Source organism: Bos javanicus, chromosome 19, assembly GCF_032452875.1.
Source record: "Bos javanicus breed banteng chromosome 19, ARS-OSU_banteng_1.0, whole genome shotgun sequence".
Lineage (NCBI taxonomy): Eukaryota > Metazoa > Chordata > Mammalia > Artiodactyla > Bovidae > Bos > Bos javanicus.
This window is the reverse complement of record NC_083886.1, coordinates 729,559-737,987: the sequence shown is the minus strand read 5'-3', so window position 1 is coordinate 737,987 and position 8,429 is coordinate 729,559. Positions and strand designations below refer to the sequence as shown.

General features: G+C 37.7%; 1 pseudogene; it reads left to right on the top strand.

Moving 5' to 3' along the window:
• Nucleotides 1-803: 803 nt before the first annotated feature.
• LOC133233028 (olfactory receptor 10AG1-like) lies at nt 804-1,756 on the top strand (annotated as a pseudogene).
• Nucleotides 1,757-8,429: the final 6,673 nt, after the last annotated feature.

Sequence of the window (8,429 nt, the reverse complement as noted above, 5' to 3'; positions counted from 1 at the left end):
TGTTTATCTTGCTTAATCAAATCAGACAGCAAACAGGGAAGGAATTGGACACAATATCTGACTACATTTGTGAAACTTTTATATATATTAATCTTTCTTTTACCTGAGAACATTTAACTTTGTCTAAAAGTATTTAAACATCCAAAATTAATAGGACTAAAAATAGTTAAATGTCAAAATGTTGTGTTTTAATCAATTAGATGTATTTTAATTCAGTAATTTGGAATTGTAATGGTGGAACCTTATGATCTTGAATATAAAAGCTTTGTCTCTTACATTCTTATACTTTTAACTTTATCATTTCTTGGAAAATAACCATTTATAATTATAATTTCTACTTTTAAGTTAATTCAGAAGCATTTATGAAGTAGTAAATTAGGGTAGAGCCTTATGCCACATCTTTATAGAATGAGTTATTAGATATAATATTAAGGGTAAAAAAGATACATAAATAGTCAATAGAACATTGTGTTAGATGTTTTAGACCAGGTATTATTATATTATAGAATAGGTTGATTGGGGGAAAAAATCATGGAAGTTCGATGATGGCTTGACTGTAAGAAGTAGTTAGTTTATCTGCTTTTTCCATTCTCACACCATAATTTAAATTAAAATGATGAGACATATGGATTTTATTAGAATGTAGATGTAACTTCATAATTCATTTAAGATTTTTTTCTGCAGATGAGCTTATAGATCCTGATTTCAAATCAAATATCCCCAAATCACAGAACACAAGTGTGTCAGAAAGTAACTGAGAAATGATTAAGATCAAAGCCCATGTCCTAGTCCAATTGTACAAAATGCAGTCAAGAAATGTAAATTTAGAAAGAGATCAATTAAAAATTGCAGAAACAAATCTCACTGTCATGATGGAATTTGTCCACCTGGGTTTCACTGATACTCCCAATTTCAGTGGTTTCTTTTTGGGATATTCTTAGTCATCTACATGATTATCCTGTTGGGGAAGGGTGTCATAATTATAATAACAAGAGTAGATGCCACTCTTCAGACACCTATGTATTTTTCCCTCTGCAATTTTTCTTTCCTAGAAATCTGTTACATATCCATCACTGTTCCAAGGATGCTCATGGACATTTGGACCCAGATAGGAACCATTTCTTTTTTCACTTGCGCTACACAAATGTGCTTCTTTCTTATGCTGGGAGCCACTGAGTGCTTCCTCCTGGCCGTGATGGCCTATGACCACTGTGTGGCCATCTGTGACCCTCTGCACTATCCCCTGGTCGTGCACCTCCTGGTCTGCATCAGGCTGGTGGTTGCCTCCTGGATCAGTGGTGCTCTGGTCCAAATAACCCAGACATGCCAGATTTTCTTTCTGTCTTTCTGTGGCTCCAACACAGTCAATCATTTCTTCTGTGACATTCCACCATTGTTAAAACTGGCTTGTAGAGACATCTTTGTTAATGAGATGGTGGTCTATATATTTGCTATATTGTTTGTCACTGTTCCCTTTGTGTTGATACTTGGATTCTATATTAGAATTAGCTCCATCATCCTAAAGTTGCCAGAAAACACAGGAAGGACCAAAGCTTGCTCTTCCCACATCACTGTTGTACTTTTATTCTACGAGTCAGCCACTGTCACCTACTTAAAGCCTAAATCAAATGAGCATGAAGGACTAGACAAACTGCTGTCTCTTTTCTACACCATTTTGACTCCAATGTTCAATCCTATCATATATAGCCCACGGAACAAAGACGTTTGAAAGGCAATGAGAAAATATCTTCCCTAATTATCAGGATTATGAGACATTTGAAATAATACAGAAGTTATGCTGCATTTCTGTATGTAAGTTGTTCACAGACTTAACTGAAATTTACTGTTCAGTATTGTCCTAAATTTTGAAATAATCTCATGCTGTAATTTCCTTTTAGTAGAGAATTATGTCCTCAAGTTTATGGCAATTGTGTTCATTTACTTAGTAATGTTTTACTTTTAAAGATCAGTTTTTTTCCTCACTGTAAACTAGTAAATAGATATGTCTAAATAAACAATAAGGTGTGATATTCAGGATGAGCTATAATTGAAATTATGCCGTTTTCCCTTTATTTTCAATGCCTTTCTATACTCTACATTTATATTCTCTATTAAATAAATAAAACGCCCTCAGATGCTACAAAATCATCACTAAGTGATTTCTTCATAGGGAAAAATAGCTTACATATGTAAGGGTATAAGTATGAGAAGTACTTATAAAAACAGTTATGTGTAGTGTCAATGCTTATTGCAGCACTATTTTTCTAAGCAAAAAAAGGAAAATGAATGTTCATATTGAGAAAGGTTTTAATAAACATTGTGCATAAATATGATAGAAAAATATAGAGTCATTACCAAAAAAAACAACATCACATCTATTTGCTAAGGGCCCCCAATAAATCATTTATTCTTGTATACATTTTTTTTTTTTTTTGTCGTTCCTTCCTACACTGACCCTTTGTTTAGCTATATGATTATCTTTGGCAAGGAAACTTTAGTAAATATGAATAGCACTTTGACATTAGAATTTGTCCTTTCTAACAATGGAAATCTTTTAATCACTGTGTTAAAAAGTTCACTCTACACTCCTGGACAATTAAAGAGCACATAGAAAGAAGCTACAGCTCATGTATAAATGATATAAAGATGTAATCAAATTCAGCAGATTTGCAATCTGCTACTTTAAGGATTTTTGAATCAATTATACAACATTATTTACAACTTATTTAAACTGTATATTATTCATTGATGTTAAAAATTTCTCTGTTTCTTTCTATACTGAAATGTGCATTTTAATTGTTGTTTTAGAATACTCATATATGGTAAAATTTTCTAAGTACTTTCATGTCTGAAAATGTATTTCACAAAGTTAATATCTTTGGACTAAAATAAAAGTCTCTCTGCTGAATACTGTAGATCAAAATTTGAATCACCTTCAGTATTACTACAAAGGAGTAAAGCACACACACTGTTAGATGCTGGGAAGTGAAGTGAAGTTGCTCAGTTGTGTCTGACTCTTTGCTATTCCATGCACTGTAGCCTACCAGGCTTCTCCATTCATTGAATTTTCCAGGCAAGAGTACTGGAGTGGGTTGCCATTTCCTTCTCCAGGGGATCTTCCCAACCCAAGGATCAAACCCAGATCTTCTGCATTGCAGGCAGACTCTTTACCATCTGAGCTACCAGAGAAGCCCCTAGTGAGGATAAAAATGCATGACCTACTTTTTTTAGGTCTACAGTTCTCAATACAATAGCATGTGCATCTTTACATTTTTAAGGAAAAAAAAATACCAAAAAAGAACAAAAACTGTAAAACTAAACAACAAACAAATAAAACTAAAACCAACCAAACAACCAAAAAAAAAAAAATCAAATTATGTTCTATGGGCACAATGGAATTAAATGCAAATGATATTTTGTGAGTGGTGGGGAATGATGAAGGGAGGGAGTATGAGAAAATTTACATAAATGATAGACATGTTCCTCATCTTGGTTGAGATGGTGGTTTCACTGGTGTACACATGTGCAAAATATGTCTAATTAGAAGCTTTAAATATTCACTGTTTATTACACTTTATGCATTAGGACTTCCCTGGCAGCTCAGCTGGTAAAAAAATCCACCTTCAATACAGAAGATGCTGGTTCAATTTCTGGGTCTGGAAGATCCACTGGAACAGGGACAGGTTACCCACTTCAGTATTCTTCAGCTTCCCTTGTGGCTCAGCTGGTAAAGAATCCACCTGAAATCAGGAGACCTGAGTTCAACCCCTGGGTTGGGAAGATCCCCTGGAGGAGGGAACAGCTACCCACTCCAGTATTCTGTCCTGGAGAATTCCATCACCTGCATGGTCCATAGAGCCCCAAAGAGTTGGACACGACTGAGCGACTTTCAATTTCACACATTAGCAAAATGTTAAAAAGAAATTTTTAAAAGATTGGGGTTGAAAGTAGAAATTTTCATTAAAAGAAAACGAAGAGTAATTGTTACTATCAGTCTTGATCTACCAGCAATGTCAAACAAATATCTAGCCAGTAGTAACATGACACTATTGGTAATTTCATATCAGAAATAAACTAAAAACAATATGGTAAATACAAGAATAAATATCACATATTATACTTCTATTTTATTTTCAATACATATATGTTTTTAAAACAAGCATTTTAATATTTTAATTATATAATGCGAGTTCATAAAAGGTATCATCAGATCAGATCAGATCAGTCGCTCAGTCGTGTCTGATTTTTTGTGACCCCATGAATCGCAGCACGCCAGGCCTCCCTGTCCATCACCGACTCCCGGAGTTCACTCAGACTAACGTCCATAGAGTCAGTGATGCCATCCAGCCATCTCATCCTCTGTCGTCCCATTCTCCTCTTGCCCCCAGTCCCTCCCAGCATCAGAGTATTTTCCAGTAAGTCAACTCTTTGCATGAGGTGGCCAAAGTACTGGAATTTCAGCTTTAGCATCATTACTTCCAAAGAAATTCCAGGGCTGATCTCCCTCAGAATGGGCTGGTTGGATCTCCTTGCAGTCCAAGGGACTCTCAAGAGTCTTCTCCAACACCACAGTTCAAAAGCATCAATTCTTCAGCGCTCAGCATTCTTCAGAGTCCAACTCTCACATCCATACATGACCACAGGAAAAACCAAAGCCTTGACTAGACAAACCTTTGTTGGCAAAGTAACGTCTCTGCTTTGAATATGCTATCTAGGTTGGTCATAACTTTCCTTCCAAGGAGTAAGTGTCTTTTAATTTCATGGCTGCAGTCACCATCTGTAGTGATTTTGGAGCCCAGAAAAATAAAGTCTGACACTGTTTTCCCATCTATTTCCCATGAAGTGATGGGACCGGATGCCATGATCTTCGTTTTCTGAATGTTGAGCTTTAAGCCAACTTTTTCACTCTCCTCTTTCACTTTCATCAAGACGCTTTTTAGTTCCTCTTCACTTTCTACCATAAGGGTGGTGTCATCTGCATATCTGAGGTTATTGATATTTCTCCCAGCAATCTTGATTCCAGTTTGTGTTTCTTCCAGCCCAGCATTTCTCATGATGTACTCTGCATAGAGTTTAATAAACAGGGTGACAATGTACAGCCTTGACGAACTCCTTTTCCTAATTGGAACCAGAATGTTGTTCCATGTCCAGTTCTAACTGTTGCTTCCTGACCTGCATACAAATTTCTCAAGAGGCAGATCAGGTGGTCAGGTATTCCCATCACTTTCAGAATTTTCCACAGTTTATTGTGATCCACACAGTCAAAGGCTTTGGCATAGAAAATAAAGCAGAGATAGATGATTTTCTGGAACTCTCTTGCTTTTTCCATGGTCCAGCGGATGTTGGCAATTTGATCTCTGGTTCCTCTGCCTTTTCTAAAACCAGCTTGAACACCAGGAAGTTCACGGTCCACATATTGCTGAAGCCTGGTATGGAGAATTTTGAGCATTACGTTACTAGCGTGTGAGATGAGTGCAATTTTGCGGTAGTTTGAGCATTCTTTGGCATTGCCTTTCTTTGGGATTGGAATGAAAACTGACCTTCTCCAGTCCTGTGGCCACTGGTGAGTTTTCCAAATTTGCTGGCATATTGAGTGCAGCACTTTCACAGCATCATCTTTCAGGATTTGAAATAGCTCAACTGGAATTCAATCACCTCCACTAGCTTTATTCATAGTGATGCTTTCTAAGGCCCACTTGACTTCACATTCCAGGATGTCTGGCTCTAGGTCAGTGATCACACCATTGTGATTATGTGGGTCATGAAGATCTTTTTTGTACAGTTCTTCTGTGTATTCTTGCCACCTCTTCTTAATATCTTCTGCTTCTGTTAGGTCCATACCATTTCTGTGCTTTATCGAGCCCATCTTTGCATGAAATATTCCTTTGGTATCTCTGATTTTCTTGAAGAAATCCCTACTCTTTCCCATTCTGTTGTTTTCCTCTATTTATTTGCATTGATTGCTGAAGAAGGCTTTCTTATCTGTTCTTGCTATTCTTTGGAACTCTGCATTCAGATGTTTATATCTTTCCTTTTCTCCTTTGCTTTCTGCTTTTCGTCTTTTCACAGCTATTTGTAATGCCTCCCCAGACAGCTATTTTGCTTTTTTGCATTTCTTTTCCATGGGGATGGTCTTTATCCCCGTCTCCTGTACAATGTCACAAACCTCAATCCATAGTTCGTCAGGCACTCTATCTATCAGATGTAGGCCCTTAAATCTATTTCTCACTTCCACTGTATAATCATAAGGGATTTGATTTAGGTCATATCTGAATGGTCTAGTGGTTTTCCCTACTTTCTTCAATTTAAGTCTGAATTTGGCAATAAGGAGTTCATGGTCCAAGCCACAGTCAGCTCCTGGTCTTGTTTTTGCTGACTGTATAGAGCTTCTCCATCTTTGGCTGTAAGAATATAATCAATCTGATTTCGGTGTTGACCATCTGGTGATGTGCATGTATAGAGTCTTGTGTTGTTGTCCAAGGAGCTGTGGCCGCGCGGGTGCAGGAGGGCCTAGAGGAGCTATCCCACGTTGAAGGTCAGGAAGGGCGGTGGTGAGGAGATACCCCTCGTCCAAGGTAAGGAGCAATGGCTGTGCTTTGCTGGAACAGCCATGAAGAGATACCCCACGCCCAAGATAAGAGAAACCCAAGTAAGATGGTAGGTGTTGAAAGAGGGCATCAGAGGGCAAACACACTGAAACCATACTCACAGAAAACTAGTCAATCTAATCACACTAGGACCACAGTGTTGTCTAACTCAATGAAACTAAGCCATGCCTGTGGGGCAACCCAAGACGGGCTGGTCATGGTGGAGAGATCTGACAGAATGTGGTCCACTGGAGAAGGGAATGGCAAACCACTTCAGCATTCTTGCCTTGAGAACCCCATGAACCGTATGAAAAGGCAAAATGATAGGATACTGAAAGAGAAACTCCCCAGGTCAGTAGGTGTCCAATATGCTACTGGAGATCAGTGGAGAAATAACTCCAGAAAGAATGAAGGGATGGAGCCAAAGCAAAAACAACAGCCAGTTATGGATGTGATTGGTGATGGAAGCAAGGTCCAATGCTGTAAAAAGCAATATGGCATAGAAACCTGGAATGTTAGGTCCATGAATCAAGGCAATTTGGAAGTGGTCAAATAGCAGATGGCAACAGTGAACTCTGAAATTTTAGGAATCAGCGAAAATGGACTGAAAAGGAAGAATTTAATGCAGATGACCATTATATCTACTACTGTGGACAAGAATCAGCAGAGATTCTTAAGAGAATGAGTGGAGTAGCCATCATAGTCAACAAAGAGTTCAAAATGCAGTACTTGGGTGCAATTTCAAAAATGACAGAATGATCTCTGTTCATTTCCAAGGCAAATCATTCAATATCGTTGTAATCCAAGTCTACGCCCTGACCAGTAATGTTGAAGAAGCTGAAGTAGAATGGTTCTATGAATGCCTACAAGACTTTTTAGAATACCCCCCCCAAAAAAAAAAAATGTCCTTTTCACTATAGGGTACTGGAATGCAAAAATAAGAAGTCAAGAAACATCTAGAGTAGCATGCAAATTTGACCTTGGAGTACAGAATGAAGCAGGGCAAAGGCTAACAGAATTTTGGCAAGAGAATGCACTGGTCATAGCAAACAGCCTCTTCCAACAACAAGAGAGAAGAATCTACACTTGGACATCACCAGATGGTCAACATTGATATCATATTGATTATATTCTTTGCAGCCAAAGATGGAGAAGCTCTGTACAATAAGCAAAAACAAGACTGGGAGCTGAATGTTGCTCTGATCATGACCTCCTTATTGCCAAATTCAGATTTAAAAAAGAAAGTAGGGAAAACCACTATGCCATTCAAGTATGACCTAAATCAATTTCCTTATGATTATACAGTGGAAGTGAGAAATAGATTCAAGGGACTAGATCTGATAGACAGAGTGCCTGATGAACTGTGGAAAAAGGTTCATGACATCATACAGGAGACAGAAATCAAGACGATCTCCAAGAAAAATACATGCATAAAAACAAAATGACTGTCTGAGGAGGCCTTACAAATAGCTGCGAAAAGAAGAGAAGTGAAAAGCAAAGGAGAAAAGGAAAGATACACCCATTTGAATGAAGAGTTACAAAGAATAGCAAGGAGACACAAGAAAGCCTTCCACGGTGATCAGTGCAAATAAATAGAGGAAAACAGTAGAATGGGAAAGACTAGAGTTCTCTTCAAGAAAATTAGAGATATCAAGTGAATGTTTCATGCAAAGATGGGCTCATTAAAGGAAATAATTTGTATGGACCTAACAGAAGCAGAAGATATTAAGATCTGGCAAGAACACACAGAAGAACTATACAAAAAAGATCTTCATGACCCAGATAATCACGATGGTGTGATCACTGACCTAGAGCCAGACATCCTGGAATTGGAATTAAAGT